Source organism: Dipodomys merriami, unplaced genomic scaffold (assembly GCF_024711535.1).
Source record: "Dipodomys merriami isolate MVZ:Mamm:240054 unplaced genomic scaffold, mDipMer1.0.p SCAF_2, whole genome shotgun sequence".
Lineage (NCBI taxonomy): Eukaryota > Metazoa > Chordata > Mammalia > Rodentia > Heteromyidae > Dipodomys > Dipodomys merriami.
In genome coordinates, this window is record NW_027203381.1 from 32,192,509 (window position 1) to 32,210,649 (window position 18,141).

The 18,141-nt window shown below is 40.9% G+C and overlaps 1 long non-coding RNA gene across 4 annotated transcripts in view; it reads right to left on the bottom strand.

Moving 5' to 3' along the window:
- Positions 1-5,509: 5,509 nt before the first annotated feature.
- Positions 5,510-18,141, bottom strand: part of LOC138831585 (uncharacterized) — a 31,525-nt gene continuing 18,893 nt past the window's right edge. For 3 of the 4 annotated variants that reach the window (XR_011373388.1, XR_011373386.1, XR_011373387.1), the window contains 2 exons: positions 6,948-7,093; positions 5,510-6,221 (listed from right to left, as the gene is read on the bottom strand). This is a non-coding gene — a long non-coding RNA (uncharacterized lncRNA). Of the gene's footprint in view, positions 6,222-6,947; positions 7,142-18,141 lie in introns of all 4 variants that reach the window. The other variant, XR_011373385.1, reaches the window with a different exon arrangement.

Below are 18,141 nucleotides of genomic sequence, written 5' to 3' on the forward strand. Positions count from 1 at the left end.
CTCTCCTACTCTGTCCTGCAGTAGTTTCAGAGTTTCAGGTTTGATGTTAAAGTCTTCAATCCATTTTGAGTTGATGTTAGTGCACAGTGACAGGCTGGGGTCCACTTTTAGTTTTCTGCATGTGACTGCCCAGTTTTCCCAGCACCAGTAGTTGAAGAGACTATGCTTCTTTCACTATATGTCTTTAGCTCCTTTGTGAAATATCAACTGACTGTAAGCATGTGATTTTATTTCTGGATCTTCTAATCTATTCCATAGGTCTTCGGGTCTGTTTTTGTGCCAGTACCAAGCTGTCTTTGTTAATATGGCTCTATAGTAGAGCTTGAAGTCTGGTATCATGATCCCTCCATGTTGTTGGGTTTTTTTTGCCTAGAATTGCTTTGGCTATTCTAGGTCTTTTGTTGTTCCATATGAACTTTTGGATTGTTTTCTCTATTTCAGTAAAGTATGTCATTGGGATTTTAATGGGAATTGCATTAAATTTGTATATTAGTTTTGGCAGCATGGCCATTTTCACTATAGTAAGTCTGCTTATCCAAGAACATGGAGGTCTTGCCATTTCCTGGTGTTCACTATGATTTTCATTAAATAGTTCCTTTACATCCTTGGTTAGGTTAATTCCTAAATATTTTATTTTTTTGAGGTTATTGTGAATAGGGTTGTTTCTTTGATTTCCCTTCTGCTTGTTATGTTGTTGGTGTACAGAAAGGCAACTGATTTTTGTGGGTTAATTTTGTATCCTGCTACTTTGCTGAATAACATGTCATCTGCAAAAAGGGATATTTTAACTTCTTCCTTCCATCATGTGCATCCCTTTAATGTCTTTTTCTTGCCTTATTGCTCTGGCTAAGGATTCCAGAACTATATTGAAGAGGAGTGGTGAGAGTAGGCATCCTTGCCTTGTTCCTGTTTTCAGGGGAATTGGTTGTAGTTTTTCCCCATTAAGTATAATACTGGCAATTGGTCTGTCGTAAATGGTTTTTATTGTTTTAAGGAATGTTCCTTCTATTCCTATTTTCTCCAAGCTTTTAGCATGAATGTTGTATTTTATCAAAAGCTTTTCTGTGACAATGGAAATAATCATGTGGTTCTTGACCTTGGCTCTGTTGATTTTACGGATTACATTTATTGATTTACATATGTTAAACCATCCTTGCATCTCTGGGATGAAGCCTACTTGATCGTAATGTATGATTTTTTAATAGGTTTCTGGATTCTGTTAGCTAAAATTTTATTGAGGAGCTTTGCATCTGTGTTCATCAAGGAGATTGGTCTGTAGTTCTCTTTTTTTGTTGGGTCTTTGCCTGGCTTGGGGATGAGTGTGATATTGGCTTTATAGAATGAGTTTGGGATAGCTCCCTCTGTTTCTATTTCTTGGAAGAGTTTGAGGAGTACGGGTATTAGTTCCTCTTTAAAGGTCTTATAGAATTCTGTACTGAATCCATCTGGTCCTGGACTTTTCCTTGTTGGAAGACTTCTGATTGCTTCCTCTATCTCATTGTAAGATATTGGCTTATTTAATTGATTATCTCTTCTTGGGTCAGTTTGGGTACATACTTATTTTCAAAGAATATTTTTCAGCAGTGCATAGTTATAGGTGTATAGTTCTCTACATCTTTTAGAGATGTGTGTGTGTGTGTGTGTGTGTGTGTGTGTGTGTCCTTGTTTCTGTGTGTATGGGGTGTGTGTTTGTGAGTATGTGTGTTCTGATACTAGGAGCTGAATTTAAGGCCTGGGCACTGTCCCTTAGCTTATTCCACTCAAGGTTGGTGCTGTACACATCTGGCTTTTTGCTAGTTAACAGGAGATAAGAATCTCACAGACTTTTCTGCTCTTGCTGGCTTCTAAGTACAATCCTCAGAGCTCAAACTCCCTAGTAGGACTAGAGGCCTTAGCTGTTAACACCTGGCTCCAGGCAAAAGATTTTTTAAAAAAACTTCTAAGTTTCTTCATATTAAGTATCTTTGATCCATATGGAATTATCCTTATGGTAAATCCCAGTGTCTGGTCACTCCCATTCCTTGCTGCATCTACTCATATGCCCAGCGTGCCTTCCTACTTCTCACAGGAGGCAGAGAAGAGAATGTAGACTAGAAGGAACTATCCTTGATTTTTTTTTAATGTTTAGTTAAGTTTTTCCTTTATTTAGGTAATATTTCTTTTTTTATTATTGTGAAACTACTGTACAAAGGGGTTACAATTACATGGGAAAGATAATGAGTACATTTCTTATCAAGCATTGTAGCCTCCTCCTTTGTTTCCCCTTCCCATCCCTTCCCATCCTCTCCCCCCCGCCACCCGCCAAAGTTGTAAAGTTCGTTTTCAACATAACAACTTGAACATCTTATGTTGCAATGGGTCTACCTGTATCCCTATTTAAATGATTTGTTTTTTCCCTTCCCCTCCACAAATTATACCGACATCAAATACAGTGAAAGCAGGGGTTATACCATGGGGGAGGGACATACAAATCAACAAAGAAATAATCTTATAAATGTGTTAGAAACAATCGCATGAAAGAAAAAAAAACATTTGAATACATATCTTAGGGTTCATTTCCCTAACATCACCTTATCTGACCTTTACTGCTTGATTCAGACATATACTAGTTATTGCAAATAAGGGAAACCATGTTTCTTTGGGTCTGGCTTACTTCATTTAATATAATTTTTTCCAAGTCTTTCCATTTCCTAACAAATGGGGCAATGTCATTCTTTCTGATGGAGGCATAGAATTCCATTGTGTATATATACCACATTTTCTTGATCCATTCATCTACTGAGGGGCATCTGGGTTGGTTCCATATCTTAGCTATAGTAAATAATGCTGCAATAAACATAGTTGTGCTGGTAGCTTTAGTATGGTCTTGCTTGTAAACATTTGGGTAAATGCCCAAAAGTGGGATTGCTGGGTCATAGGGGAGCTCTATGTGGAGTCTTCTGAGGAACCTCCATACTGCTTTACAAAGTGGTTGAACAAGTTTACACTCCCACCAACAATGAAGTAAGGTTCTCTTCTGTCCACATCCCCTCCAGAATCTGTTGTTATTGGAGTTCTTGATTATAGCCATTCTAATGGGGTGAGGTGGTATCTCAATGTTGTTTTGATTTGCATTTCTTTTATGGCTAGGGAGGTTGAGCATTTCTTCATGTGTCTATTGGCCATCCTTCTTTCCTCTTCAGAGAAGTTTCTCTTTACGTCTTTAGCCCACTTATTTACTGGGCAGTTGTTTCTTTGAAGTCTTTACGTCTTTAGCCCACTTATTTACTGGGCAGTTGTTTCTTTGAAGATTTGTCGTTGGGGATTTAATTTTTTGAGTTCTAGGTATATTTTAGATATGAGACCCTTGTCTGTTGTATGGCTAGTGAAGATCTTCTCTCAATCCGTGGGCTTTCTATTGATCTTGCTAGCTATGTCCTTTGCCATGCAGAAGCTCTGCAATTTCATGCAACCCCATTTGTTCAATCTTTCTTTGATTTTTTGTGTTTCTGGGTCTCTATTAAGAAAATTTCGACCTGTGTCAAGGAGACCTATTCTATTCTGTAATGTTTTCAGAGTGTCTGCTTTGCCTCTGAGTTCTTTGATCCATTTGGAGTTGATTCTGGTGCAGGGTGATATATAAAGATCTAGCTTTAGTTTTCTACAAGTAGTTAACCAATTTTGCCAACACCATTTACTGAAGAGGCTGTCTTTCTTCCATTCTATTTTTTAAACTCCCTTATTGAAGATTAGATGGCTATAGGTCTGTAGGTTCATTTCTGAGTTTTCAATTCTATTCCATTGGTCCTGAGGTCTGTTCTTGTGCCAGTACCAAGCTGTTTTGATTACTATGGCTTTGTAGTAGAGTTTAAAATTTGGTATTGATATTTCTCCAGCACTGTTCTTTCTGTTGAGGATCGTTTTTGCTATGCGGGGTCTTTTACTGTTCCATATGAAATTTGGATTGCCTCTTCTATTTCCTTGAAGAATGAGGTTGGAATATTGATAGGTATCACATTGAATTTGTACTTGGGAAGTATTGCCATTTTCATGATGTTGATCTTTCCAATCCAGGACCAAGGGAGTTTTTGCCACTTTCTAAGCTCGGCTTTGATTTCCTTTTTCAGGTTTTTAAAGTTTTCATCATAGAGGTCCTTTACTTCTTTGGTTAAGTTAATTCCTATATCCTTGATTTTTCACAGAGCTAAAGACTGCCACCATGTGAGAGATGCTTTCACTGTGTGTGTGTGTGTGTGTGTGTGTGTGTGTGTGTGTGTGTGTGTGTTTTTCTCTGAGAGGTTAGACTCATGGCCCAGGTACTGTCCCTTACCATTTTCTGCTCAAGGCTAGTACTCTACCACTTGAGCCACAGCCCTACTTCTGGCTTTTTGCTCGTTAATTGGAGATAAGATTCTCATTGAATTTCTTGCCCTGGCTGACTTCAAATCATGATCTTAGATCCTTAGCCTCCCTAGTAGCTAGGATTGTAAGCATAAGCTACTGGTGCTCATCTCTTTTCTTTTTCCCTTTCCCTTGCTTTTTTCCTTCTTTATTTCTTTTCTTTTTATTGTTATTAAATACTGATATATAGAGGTATTACAGTTACATCAGTTAGGTAAAGAATTCATTTCTTTTTGGACAATGTCACCCCTTCTCGTGTTTTCTCCTAGTTTTTCCCTCCTGTCTCTACACACAAGTTGAATAGTTCATTTTCAACATAGTGTCTAGTGAGTACCACTGCTGCGTTTGTTTACCCTTTGTCCCTCCATTTCTTTTTTTTTATTTTTATTTTTTATTGTGAAAATACTGTACAGAGGGGTTAAAATTACATGGGCAAGATAATGAGTACATTTCTTATCAAGCATTGTAGCCTCCTCCTTTGTTTCCCCTTCCCATCCGTTCTCAGCCTCCCCCCCGCCCCCTGTCCCTCCATTTCTGTATTCCCCCTTACCCTCTCAAAGACAGATAAACAAAATGAAAAGAAAAGAAAAACAGCAACACAGAAAAACCACAGTTTCATTCCCTGGAGTTCATTTAGATGCACATACATTTACATCTTTCTGTTCCTCTCTTAAGAACATCCTCCTTTGGTCTCACTGCATGTAAATACCTAGAGTCCTATATAATTTACCATGTTCTGACCTTTGAACTCAGTGCCTCATGTTTACTAGGCAGATACTCTACCAGTGGAGCCATGCTCCACAGCCTGACAAAAGCCTTCTAATACTGAGTTGCCTATTTCAGTACTGGACTTGAACCTAGGTCCTTCTCCTTGATAGGCAAGGAGAGCCTTTACCACTGAGACAGAATTCTAGACCTTTCTTACCTTAAAACAAAGATGACACTATAATTATAAAAGATACATACATCTATATTTTATGTATTTTATTGTAAAAATACTGTACAGAGGGGTTATAGTTACATGAGTAAGGGAATGAGTACATTTCCTATCCAGCATTGTTACCCCCTCTTTGTTTTTCCCCTGCCATCCCTTCCCTGCCCACCTCCCCAACTTCCTCCCACCCCCAAAGTTATAAAGTTCATTTTCAACATTGTGTCTTACACATTTCATTGTTACAATGGGTCAACCTGTATCCTTTTTTTTTTTAATTTATTTTTTATTGTGAAAATACTGTACAGAGGGGTTACCATTACATGGGCATCAACCTGCATCCTTATTTCAGCGTTTTTTTATTTCCATTCCCCTCCCCAAATTACAGAAATACATATCCAAGATACAGGACACCGGAATCAAATACAGTGAAAACAGGGGTTATACTGTGGGGGAAGAACATACCAAAACAACAACAACAACAAAAATCACATAGTACGTTATAAGAAAGAAAAAACCACGTGTGTCCCTATCTTGGGGTTCATTTCACTTATCATCTATTGTCATGTGTACATAGCCTTTGACCTTTTTTGCTAGTCCTAGACATATATTAGTTATTGCAAATAAGGGAAATGATAGGACCTATGTTTCTTTGGGCCTGGCTTACTTCACTTATTATAATTTTTTCCAGGTCTTTCCATTTCCTAATAAATGGGGCGATATCATTCTTTCTGGGAGTCATAGAATTCCATTGTGTGTGTGTGTGTATGTGTGTGTGTGTGTGTGTGTGTGTGTGTGTATACATACCACATTTTCTTGATCCATTCATCTACTGAGGGGCATCTAGGTTGGTTCCATATCTTAGCTATGATAAATAATGCTGCGATAAACATAGTTGTTCTGGTGACATCTATAATTTAAAAAAATTTTATTGTAAAGATGTTGTACAGAGGGGTTACAGTTACATGAGTAAGACAATGAGTGCATTACTTGTTGATCATTGTTACCCCTTCCCTTGTTGTTGTCCCACTATCCCTTCCCTCCTCACATCCCATACTCCTCCCCACTCCCGCCTGAAGTTGGAAAGCTCATTTCCAATATACTGTCTTGTGGGTATCATTGTTGAAATGGGTCATCCTGTGTCCTTGTTTTAGCATTTAGACATCTATAATTTTTACAAAGTGTTTCTGGCCTGTTTTCAAGGAGGGAAAACAGAAGGGACCACTGAAACAATTGGAGTCACACTGAATAGCTCTGATTTTTTTAGATTCTTAGTATGGAATATTTATTGGTTAGTCTCTCTTTTCAGGGTAGAGAAAACTATATAAAAGAAGATACCAACATAAGCACCCACATTGAGAAATTCTCAGTGAAACTTCACTTTATTTTATGAGCTTTATATTGGTTTTTGTTTTCAGAAGTGGGGTTTGAACTCAGAGCCTCATGATTCCACTTCTCAAGTATCTGGGATTACAGGTGCCCAGGAGACCCAAGCAGATTCTGGTTGCTTCTGGATCCCTGGCTAACAGAGAAACTCGCATCTATTTGAGTAGGGACTGACTGATGTTAGGCTAAATATAAAGGCTGTTTTTGTTTTGATTTGGGCTGGTATTGGGGCTTGAACTCAGGGCCTCACCTTCCTGCTTGTCTTTTTTGATGATGACTGTGTTCTATTACTTGAGCCACATCTCCACTTCTGGCTTCTGCTGGTTAATTGGAGACGAGTTTCTTGGATTTATCTGTTGGGTTAGCTTCAAACTTTGATCCCCAGATCTCATATTCCTGGGTAGGTAGGGATTATAAATGTGAGACGCCAGTGCCAAGCCAAAGCTGTGATTTTTAAGGAGACAGAATCTGGGTCATTATTCAAGCATTTAGAGCAAAGTTTAAACCTAAACTGGGATCACTGCCTGGGTATTCGTCAAGTTAGTAAATGAAAACCAAATAAAATCAGCTGGTTGAGATGAACTAGGAAAAAAGACAGAAGAAACGTTACATATGTTGGCAAAGATGAACTTTTAGTGAAGTGGTTGCTTGCTCCATGCTATTGGTAACAATTTAGATGCCAGTTTGAAGCAAATTGACTATTTTCATCACAATTATTTCAAAAATAATTTCACTAATTTCAAAAGGTGTTTGGATACTAGATATTCTTTTAAGTATTTCTTGGCCCATTGTCTGGTATACAAGCATATTCAAACTTAGAATCTCTAAGCCATAAATAAATGCTTCTCACACTATAAGACCTTACAACCCATCCCTGAGTCAGTTATCACACTCATTTTTCTACATAACATTTTTCACTTTTTCCTGATTATTTTTTTGTGCCAGCGCTAGTTTTAAATTCAGATCTTTACTCTCTCACTCAGCTTTCTTGCTCATGGCTGGCTTTCTTCTACTTTAGCCAAGTTTCTAGTTAACTGGAGATGAAGTCTTGCAAACTGTCTTGCCTAGGTTAGCTTTGGACCTTGATCCTCCAGGTCTGAGGCTCCTGTGTAACTTAGGATGACAGGCATGAGTTACCGGCACCCAGTGAACAACTGCTTTTTAATGTATCCTTAGACACTCATAGTCAATAGCTTATACTCCCTAAACCTATACTCCTTGTCAGGAATTGTTCTTTACATGGATTAACCCAGTTAAGAAAATCTACTTTGTAGGTCTCACAGTCCATGTATCTGTGATTTAAATGGCAGAAATACATCTTGGCTCTTTCTTTGTGTGTGTGAACACACACACATGTGCACCTGTGCTAGTACTGGGGCCAAAGCACCATCCTTAGCTTTTAGAACTCAATACTGGCACTCTACTTCTTGAGCCATAGCTCTACTTCCAGCTTTTTATGGGATAGTAGAAGATAAAAGTCTCAGGGACTTTACTGCCTAGGATAGCTTCCAACCAAAATCCTTAGACCTCAGCCTCCTGCTTAGCCAGGGCTAGAGGCAAGAGCCACTGGCATTCTGTTGAGTACTTTTTTTGTTTCTTTGTTTGTTTGTTTGGTCAGTTATGGGTTTGAACTGTGGGTCTGGGCTGTCCCTGAGCTCTTCAGCTCAAGGCAAGCATGCTCTACCACTTGAACCATAGTGGTTAATTGGAGATAAGAGTCTCACAGACTTTCCTGCCTGGGCTAGCTTTGAACGGTGATCTTCAGCTCTCATCCTCCTGAGTTGCTAGAATTACAGGTGTGAGCCACCAGTGCCAGCTATTGAGTACTGTTTTGTTTGTTTGTTTGTTTTCTGTCGGTCAGGGGGCCTGAACTCTGGGCCTGGTTGCTGTCCCTCAGCTCTTCAGCTCAAGGCTAGAGCTCTACCACTTGAGCCAAAGCACCACTTCTGGCTTTTTCGGTGGTGCTAAGGAATCGAACCCAGGGCCTCATGCATGCAAAGCAAGCACTCTACTACTGAGTCATCTTCCCAGCCCCTTGAGCACTGTTTTTTAGGAAATATTTTGTTTCAGTTTGACATTGACAAAAATGTGTATATTTGGTTAAAATATATCCCAAAATATAAGTCTCAGAAAAAGAGAAAGGGGAAAAAAAGTAAGATTGTATTTGTCAGGTTGCATTACTACAGCTACTGGTTGTGGTTGTATAACTTTATATAGAAATTCATGATTCTGGTAAAAGGTCATGGGGCTGTATCTGGTAATGACCCTCTTGCTGGCAGAGTCTCAAAGTGTTGCTGGACATCACATGGCAAGAGGCAGAGAACATGGACATGTATGTCCTGTAGTCTCTCTTACTCTTCTTATAAAGCCACCATGATCCAGTCTTTTGGGGTCATGATGCCCTCCTGATAAGGGCTCCTGTCAAGGTCTTCCTGGCAGGGTCTCTGGCTATAAGATCCATTCCTGGATGGCAAGCAGACCCCGCCCAGTACCTGTGTTACCTAAGCAACTGGGACACCTGAAAGAGGTCACATTTAAGAGGTCACATCTGCATCCGCTGAGGTCACATCTGAATCAGATGTGGCCACACCTTTCTCCCACCTGGTCCCACCTCTTACCTGGTCCCATTTCCTTTACCTGGACACACCTTTCCCCGCCCCCCTACCCTATATAAGGCCTAACCCAGGGCCAGACGCTCCCTTTTGCCACCCTCGTGCCCTCGTGGAGTGTTTAGTATACCTGCCTGGTCCTGGCACGTCTACTAAATAAACCTGCCCCTTACCTGAATACCACGTGCGTGGTGCTGTTCTTACTCGCCTACCTCTTTTTAAAAACCTAACACTGACTATATCAGAACATGCAGAGAAACAAAGAAAATCATCCTTGTGCAGAAAGAAAGCAGAAGACTGGGATAGAGCCTGTCTGTCTGTCTGTCTGTCTGTCTGTCTGTCTCTCTCTCTCTGCCAGTACTGAGTCTTGAACTCAGGGCCTGGGCACTGTCCCTGAACTTCTTTTTGTTCAAGGTTATCACTCTACCACTTGAACCACAGTGCCACTTCTCGCTTTTTCTTTTTGTGTGCTACTGAGGAATGGCGCCTAGGGCTTTATGCATGCTAGGCAAGCACTCTACTACTAGGCCACATTCCCAGCCCCCATTCTATTTTTTTTAAAATTTTTTATTGTGAAAATACTGTATAGAGGGGTTACAATTACATGGGCAAGATAATGAGTACATTTCTTATCAAGCATTGTAGCCTCCTCCTTTGTTTTCCCTTCCCATCCTCCCCCCCCCTATTTTTTTTTATAACAACCTGCTCTTGCAAAAATGAATCCACTCCTGTGAGTTCCAACTCTGATCATGTTTGACTTTCCTTTGACCTACCTTTTAAAGTTCCCTTACTGTTGCATAGAAAGCATTGGATTAAGAATCACAAATTGTGTCAGGTGTGTGACAATACATGCCAGTAATCTCAATACTCAGGAGGCTGAAGCAGAAAGATCTTAAGTTCCAAGCCAGGTTGGTCTACGTAGTAAGATCTTGGTATGATCAAAAACAAAACAACAAAAATTGTAACATCTAGGAATGGGTTAGGGACTAATTCAATTGGGGTATTGTAACCTGGAAAATGTAGCTGGACACCGATTTTGGAAACTCCATCCTGGGTCAGTACTTGGGTTTCTTTTTTTTTTTTTTTTACCTGTTCCTGAAATGACCTTCCGCATTTCTTAGTCTACTTCCTATCTGTACTTTCTTTGTTGTTTGTGGTCCACAGGCTGCTATTTGAAAGAATGTTATCAACTGCTGGAGGCAAGGTAGTATATGTGTAGTTTTTACATCTTATTCTAGGTGATCACCTGCTTTGTAATTCACAATGCTGCCTATTCTTGGTCCAACCATTTACATCAGGCCATTGATCTTTCTTTCCTCCTCCTTTTTGCAGTACTGAGGATTGAAGTGAGGGTCTTCAACTTTTCAGCAGGGGGGGAAGGGGTCACACCTGTAATCCTAGCTACTAAGGAGGCTGAGATCTGAGGATCATGGTTCAAAGCCAGCCCAGGCAGGAAAGTTCGTAAGACTCATCTCCAATTAACCACCAGAAAACTGGAAGTGGTATTGTGGCTCAAGTGGTAGAGCCTTCACCTTGAGCTGAAGAGCTGAGGGATAGCGCACAGGCCCAGAATTCAAACACTACAAACAAACAAACAGAAACAACCTTTTAGGCACGCACACACACACACTCATCACACACTCATATACTTCAATTCAGGACCTGAACATTGTACTTTAATTTTTTCAGTCAAGGCTGGAGCTCTTACCACTTGAGTCACACCTCTACTTCTAAGTTTTGGGTGCTTAATTGGAGACAAGAGTCTCACAGATGTTCCTATCCAGGCTGGCTATGAACTGCTGAAATATGGATACTGACTCTAGGTAATGCCATCTTGTACTCATTGCCATTTTGGCATCTTACTAGATACTGGGAAATTTTCACACAGCTCAAGAAATCTAGAGGTGATATAGGACTTCCTTTGATCTGCAGCTGTGTTGTGGGTGTTATGCAATACAAAGATGATACTCTTTAAATTGCAGGTGTGTCCTGAGTTGTTTAGCTCCAGGGAAATTTTCTTCAGAGAATACTTGCCCTTGGTTGTCCTTGATTGTTCCCCCTAGATAACCTGCTTTAGTAAAACAAGTTTTGCTAGTTCCCATACTGTGTGGAATCTGCCTTGGTGTGTTTTTTTGTCTTTATAAGTTCTGTAATAACTGTATAAGGTTTCTCGGACAAGAGTCCACCTGTAGTCACTGGCTTTCTAATAAAGACTCTTAATTCGACCTCTCAAGTGTAAGGTCCGCTCCTGGATGGCGAGCAGACTCCACCCTCCTCGCAGCAAAGTCTCCACCCAGTACCTGCATTACCTAGGCAACTGGGACACCTGGAAGAGGTCACATCTGCATCCGCTGAGGTCACATCTGAATTTGATGTGGCCACACCTTTCCCCACCCATACCCTACATAAGGGCTAGCCCAGGCCCCGACTCTCTCTTTTTTCTCTCTCTGTTCGTTTCTAGCTCTTGCTGCTCTTTTCTTGCTCTCTTGCTCTCTCTCTTTCCCAGCCACGTGGAGTGCCAACCTTGCCTGGTCCCAGCAGGTCTACCCCTTACCTGAATACCACGTGAGTGCTACTGTTCTTACCCCTCTCTCTGCTCTTTTCTCTCTCTTTCCTCTCTTCCCAGCTCTCTCTCATTCCCAGGCCTTTCTCAGCCCCGTGGAGTGCCACCCTTGCCTGGTCCCAGCAGGTCTACTGAATAAACCTACCCCTTACCTAAATACCACGTGTGTGGTGCAGTTCTTACTCGGCTATCTCTTTTTAAAAACCTAACATCAAGATGTGGTTTCTCTATTTCTCATCGATTGAGTTCCCATATAACACTGTAATCCTCAGCCTCCTGAGTAGTTGGAATTACAGGAGTGAGTCACAGGGCTTGAGATTACAGTTTTACACCAGCACATCCAGTCAGGTCTTTTTTTTTTTTTTGGTCATGGGCTTGAACCCTGGGCCTGGGTACTGTCCCTCAGCTTTTCAGCTTAAGGTGAGCATCTACCACTTGAGCCACAGTGCCACTTCTGGTTTTCTGGTGGAGATAAGAGTCTCACAGACTTTCCTGCTTGGGATGGCTTTGAACTGCTATCCACAGATATCAGCTTCCTGAGTAGCTAGGATTACAGGATCGAGCCACTGGTGCCCAGCTCAGATCATTCTTTTCTTTCTTTCTTTCTTTCTTTCTTTCTTTCTTTCTTTCTTTCTTTCTTTCTTTCTTTCTTTCTTTCTTTCTTTCTTTCTTTCTTTCTTTCTTTCTTTCTTTCTTTCTTTCTCGTCAGTCATGGGGCTTGAACTCTGGGCCTGGGCACTGTCCCTGAGCTCTTCAGCTCAAGGCAAGTGCTCTACCATTTGAACCACAGTGCCACTTCCGGTTTTCTGGTGGTTAACTGGAGATAAGAGTCTCACAGACTTTCTTGCCCTTGCTGGCTTTGAATTGCAATCCTCAGATCTCAGCCTCCTGAGTAGCTAGGATTACAAGCTTGAGCCACCATCTCCGGGCTCAGATCATTCTTATATTTAAAAAATTTATGTTTAAGAACTTGCACAAAGAGGTTACCATTCCAAAAAGTAGTTTATAATAATGCATCTTGATCAATGTCATTCCAACTTTCATCATTCTTCCCCATCCCTCCTTACCCTTGAGCATTCTTGTTTTCAGGTCAAGGGGCTTGAACTCAGGACCTGAACACTGTCTTTGGGGTCTTTTTGCTCAATGCTAGCACTCTATTACTTTGAGCCACAGTGCTACTTCTGGTTTTCTGGTGGTTAATTGGAGATAAGAATTTCATAGATTTTCCTGCCAGGATTGCCTTCGAACCGTGAACCTCAGATCTCAGCCTCCTGAGTAGCTAGGGTTATAGGCGTGAGCCACCGCTGCCTGACTAGATCTTTCTTTTAAACAATTACCTACAAACATTTCTTCCTTTCACAGAAACATCTCAAAATAAATTAACAACTTTGCACAAAAGAAACAAATGGCTCACATTTACATTAGAAAATCATGCCAGTTTCCCGTTTGAGATGCCTCCCTGTAAGAACACCTTTGCTCACTTGGAGCAAAAATAAACTTGATACCATTTAGTACTGTCAGCAACAGCTGGCCAAGGTTAAAACTATATTTATGTACTTCATCCTATACAAGAATTCTATTAAGGCAAGAGTCACTTCCACGTGGATAGGCTGATTTAAAGTTAAGCTAAATAGGGCTGGGATCGATTCCTCAGTATCACAAAACAGAAAAGGCTGGAAGTGGTGCTGTGGCTTAAGGGGTAGAGTGCTAGCCTGGAACAAAAGAAGCTCAGGGACAGTGCCAGACCTTGAGTTCAAGCTCCAGGACTGGCAAAACAAAAAAAAGAAAAAAAATGAAAGTAGTTATTAATGCTAATTAAACTGATCCTCAAAGAAAGTATAATATCCCTGTTAGACCTAGCAAATGTACTAAAGCAATGGATACAAAAGTAAAGGCCAAGGGGCTGGGAAGGTGGCTCAGTGGTAGAGCGCTTGCCTTGCAAGCCTGAGGCCCTGGGTTCGATTCCTCAGCACCATATAAGCAAAAAGAAAAAAGCCAGAAGTGGCGCTGTGGCTCAAGTGGTAGAGCGCTAGCCTTGAGCTGAAGAGCTGAGGGACAGTGCCCAGGCCCAGAGTTCAGGCCCCACAACCGGACCAAAAAAAAAAAAAAGTAAAGGCCAAGCCGGGCGCTGGTGGCTCACGCCTGTAATCCTAGCTACTCAGGAGGCTGAGATCTGAGGATCACAGTTCAAAGCCAGCCCGGGCAGGAAAGACTGTGAGACTCCTATCTCCAATAACCACCAGAAAACCGGAAGTGGCACTGTAGCTCAAGTGGTAGAGCGCTCGCCTTGAGCTGAAGAGCTGAGGGACAGTGCCCAGGTCCAGAGTTCAAGCCCCACGACCGACAAAAAAAAAAAAAAAAGTAAAGGCCACAGAAATATTTTGCTTTATATTCTGCATGTTTTCTTTTTCTTTTAAATTTTATTGTAAAAGTGATGTATAGAGGGGTTACAGTTACACGAGTCAGGTAACAAGTACATTTCCTTTTGAATAGTGTCACCCCTTCCTCATTATCTCCCAGTTTCCCATATTGAATTCCCACCTTCCAAAAAAATATAGTTAATTTCCAACTTAGTGTCTGATGGATTTCACCTCCCCCTCCCCAAATACAAGACAAAGGGTACAGAAATAAAAAACAGTGACAGAAGGGAATAAACCAAAAAAGAAGAAAAGAAAAAAAGAACTGAAACAGTATAATTAAAAAAAACCCTTCTTCCATTTCTTGGAGTTCATTTCAATAAGCATCATTTTATATGATCTTATGCACATAGCATCTCTTCATGTGTCCATTGGCAATTTTTTCTTTGTAGAAGTCTTTCTTCAAGTCCTTAGATTATTTATTGATCGGGTTGTTGTTTCTTTAATTTTTTGAGCTATGAGTATATTTTAGATATGGCCCTTGTCTGATGCATAGCTAGTAAAAATCTCCCATTCTTTGGGCTTCCTATTTATCTTGCTAGCTATGTCCTTTGCCATCTGCGTGTTTTCTTTTTTCCTGCCTGTCCTGGGGCTTCAGCTCAGGGTCTGAGCACTATCCCTGAGCTTCTTTTGCTCAATGCTAGTATTCTACCACTTGAGCCACAGTGCCACATCCAGTCTTTTCTCTTTATGTAGTACTGAGAAATTAAACCCAGGGCTTTGTGCATGCTAGGCAAACACTGTAGCACTAAGCCACATTACCAGCCTCTACATTTTTTTCTGCTAGTCCTGGGGCTTGAACTCAGGGCTTGGGCACTGTCCTAGGGCTTCTTTTGTTCAAGGCTAGCACTTTACCACTTGAGGCACAGCTCTACTTCGGTCATTGTTTATGTGGTACTAAGGAATGGAACCCAGCCTCTGGAAATCGTTAAAATTCCAAATCTGCTTGACAGATAAAGTAGCAACTGTCTTCGAAAAACTAGTGAGTTTAGTAGGTGATTTAGTCCATTTTTTCTTGCAATGAGAAAGTCTTGAGACTGGGTAATTTTTAAAGAATAGAGGTTTAATTCAATGTCATGCAGGCTCTAGGGCTACGTCTGGCAGAGATCTTGCTGCTGTTGGGAACCTTTTGCAGAGTGCCACTGTGACAGAGACAGCAAGTGTGACAGAGAGTTCTGTTGTTTTTCTTCTTGTTTTTTGCTTTGGGTTTTGTTTTTGTTTTCTTTGAGACAGAGTCTCATTATGATCTCACATGTATAACCATATTACTTCTGCCTTACAGTCCTGAATGCCAAAATTACAGGTATGAACCATCATGCCTAGCTCTTGTCTTATTTTTGCTGTGCTAAGACTCAAATCTTGAGCCTGTCCATGTCAGACAAATCTGAGATTGCTGAGCTCGAGTTATAGCTTAGCTCAGAGCTCCTTTTATAATAAAACCACTTCCTCTATAAGGCTTTAATATATTAACCCATGACTGGACTAAGCCTTTCCTAAGGATTCTGCCCTGATGCCCTAATCACCTTCCAAAGGTTCCACCTATAAATATTTATAATTTATGACCCTGGGGATAACATATAAATTCTAAGATCAAAACCCTAACAGAACTGGGTGCTTGTGGCTCATGCCTATAATCCTAGCTACTCAGGAGGCTGAGATCTGAGGATTGCAGTTCAAAGCCAGCTCAGTCAGGAAAACCCATGAGACTCTTCTCTCCAATTAACCACCAGAAAACCAGAAGTGGTGCTGTGGCTCAGGTGGTAGAGTGCTAGCCTTGAACTGAAGAGCTGAGGGACAGCGCCCAGGCACAGAGTTCAAGCCCCGTGACCAAAAAACAAACAACAAACAAACAAACAACAACAACAAAACCCTAACAGTAGGTAGCAGCAATCGGCAATGGGTTACATTTGCAACGATATAAGCTCATGCCTGGTTAAAATTATAATCTTTTTTTTTTTGGTCGGCCGTGGGGCTTGAACTCTGGGCCTGGGCGCTGTCCCTCAGCTCTTCAGCTCAAGGCGAGCGCTCTACCACTTAAGCTACAGCACCACTTCCGGTTTTCTGGTGGTTTATTGGAGATAGGAGTCTCATGGTCTCTTCGTGCCCGGGCTGGCTTTGAACTGTGATCCTCAGATCTCAGCCTCCTGAGTAGCTAGGATTACAGGCGTGAGCCACCAGTGCCCGGCTAAAATTATAATCTTGTAGAAAGTGTTATCTGACTACAACAGAATGAAACAAAAATCAGAAGTATGATACCTTAATATTATTTGTCTGTTTGGGCTGCTAAAATAAATTCACACAAATTAGACAAAATATTACAAATTAGACTAGACGAGTTAAACAACAGAAAAAAAATTTCCATAGTTCTAGAAGCTAAGAAACCCAGACTGGGCTGAGAAGGTGGCTCAGTGGTAGAGCACTTGCCTTGCATGCCTGAGGCCCTGGGTTCGATTCCTCAGCACCACATAAGCAAAAAGAAAAAGGCCGGAAGTGGCGCTGTGGCTCAAGTGGTAAAGCGCTAGCCTTGAGCTGAAGAGCTGAGGGACAGTGCCCAGGCCCAGAGTTCAGACCCCACGACCGGACCCAAAAAAAAAAAAAAAAAAAAGAAACCCAGACTAAAGTGCCTGCTGACAGTTTCTGGTGAGAGTTCCTAATGACTAGATTCATGTTATGTTCTCACCTGGTCTTTTGTTCGTGTGTGTATTTAGGAAGAGGAAGAGCAATGAGCCCTCTGGTGCTGCTTCTTGTAACACCCCCTTACACTCTGCTCCTGCTCCCCTGCAGAGAAATATCTGTATGTCCCTGGTTATTAGGCAAACATTATCCAGTGATTTTCCCCCCATGCATGTTAAATACATTTGTATGCCTTTTGCCTGTTATTATCTGCTCGTTCCAGGGAAACTTTAGAGGGTGGAATAATCCTCATTCCTATAATAGCCTCAAAGGAAGATTCTTAGATATAAGAAAATTCTAAGATCAAGGATCTTAGCAGGTACAAAAGAAGGAAAAGGAAGAAGAGTAGGAGAAGAAAGCAGAGGAGGAGGAGAAAGACAAACAGGAGAAACGTAGAACAAAAGCAAAACTAAGAGCAGAAATGAATCTAATAGAAAACACCAAACAATTATTGTGGAAATAAAAAAATAAAAGCTTATTCTTCAGGAAAGTTACTGTAATTAAACCCTAGTAAATGATCAAGGTGGAAAAAAAGATGCATATTACCAACAACTCAAATGACAGAATAGCTTTTGCCACAGATCCTGTAGGTATTAAAATAGCAATAAACAGATATTCTGAACAAAAACATGGATTTACTATATGAAATTAAAAAGTTTCTAGCCAGGCACCAGTGGCTCACACCTGTAATCCTAGCTACTCAGGAGGATGAGATCTGAGGATCACACTTCAAAGCCAGCCCTGGCAGGAAAATCTGTGAGACTCTTCTCTCCAATTAATCACCAGAAAACTGGAAGTGGAGCTATGGCACAAGTGGTAGATCCTTGCCTTAAGCTGAAGAGCTGAGGGACAGTGCCCAGGCCCAAAGTTCAAGCCCCATGACTGGCCAAAAAATAAAAGTTTCTAGAAAAATGTAGGTCTGCTTGGAGTAAAAGCAGATACCCTGAAAATATTACAAGAAGAATAGGAGAAACTCTAGGGTTCCTTGGCAAAGGCAGAAATTTTCTTAATGAAGATCCAGAAACACAATAAATCAAAGAAAGGTTTACAAATGGGACTACATTAAACTGCAGAGCTTCTGCATGGCAAAGGACATAGCTAGTAAGATCAATAGAAAGTCCATGGACTGAGAGAAGATCTTCACTAGCTATACAACAGACAGGAGTCTCAGATCTAAAATAT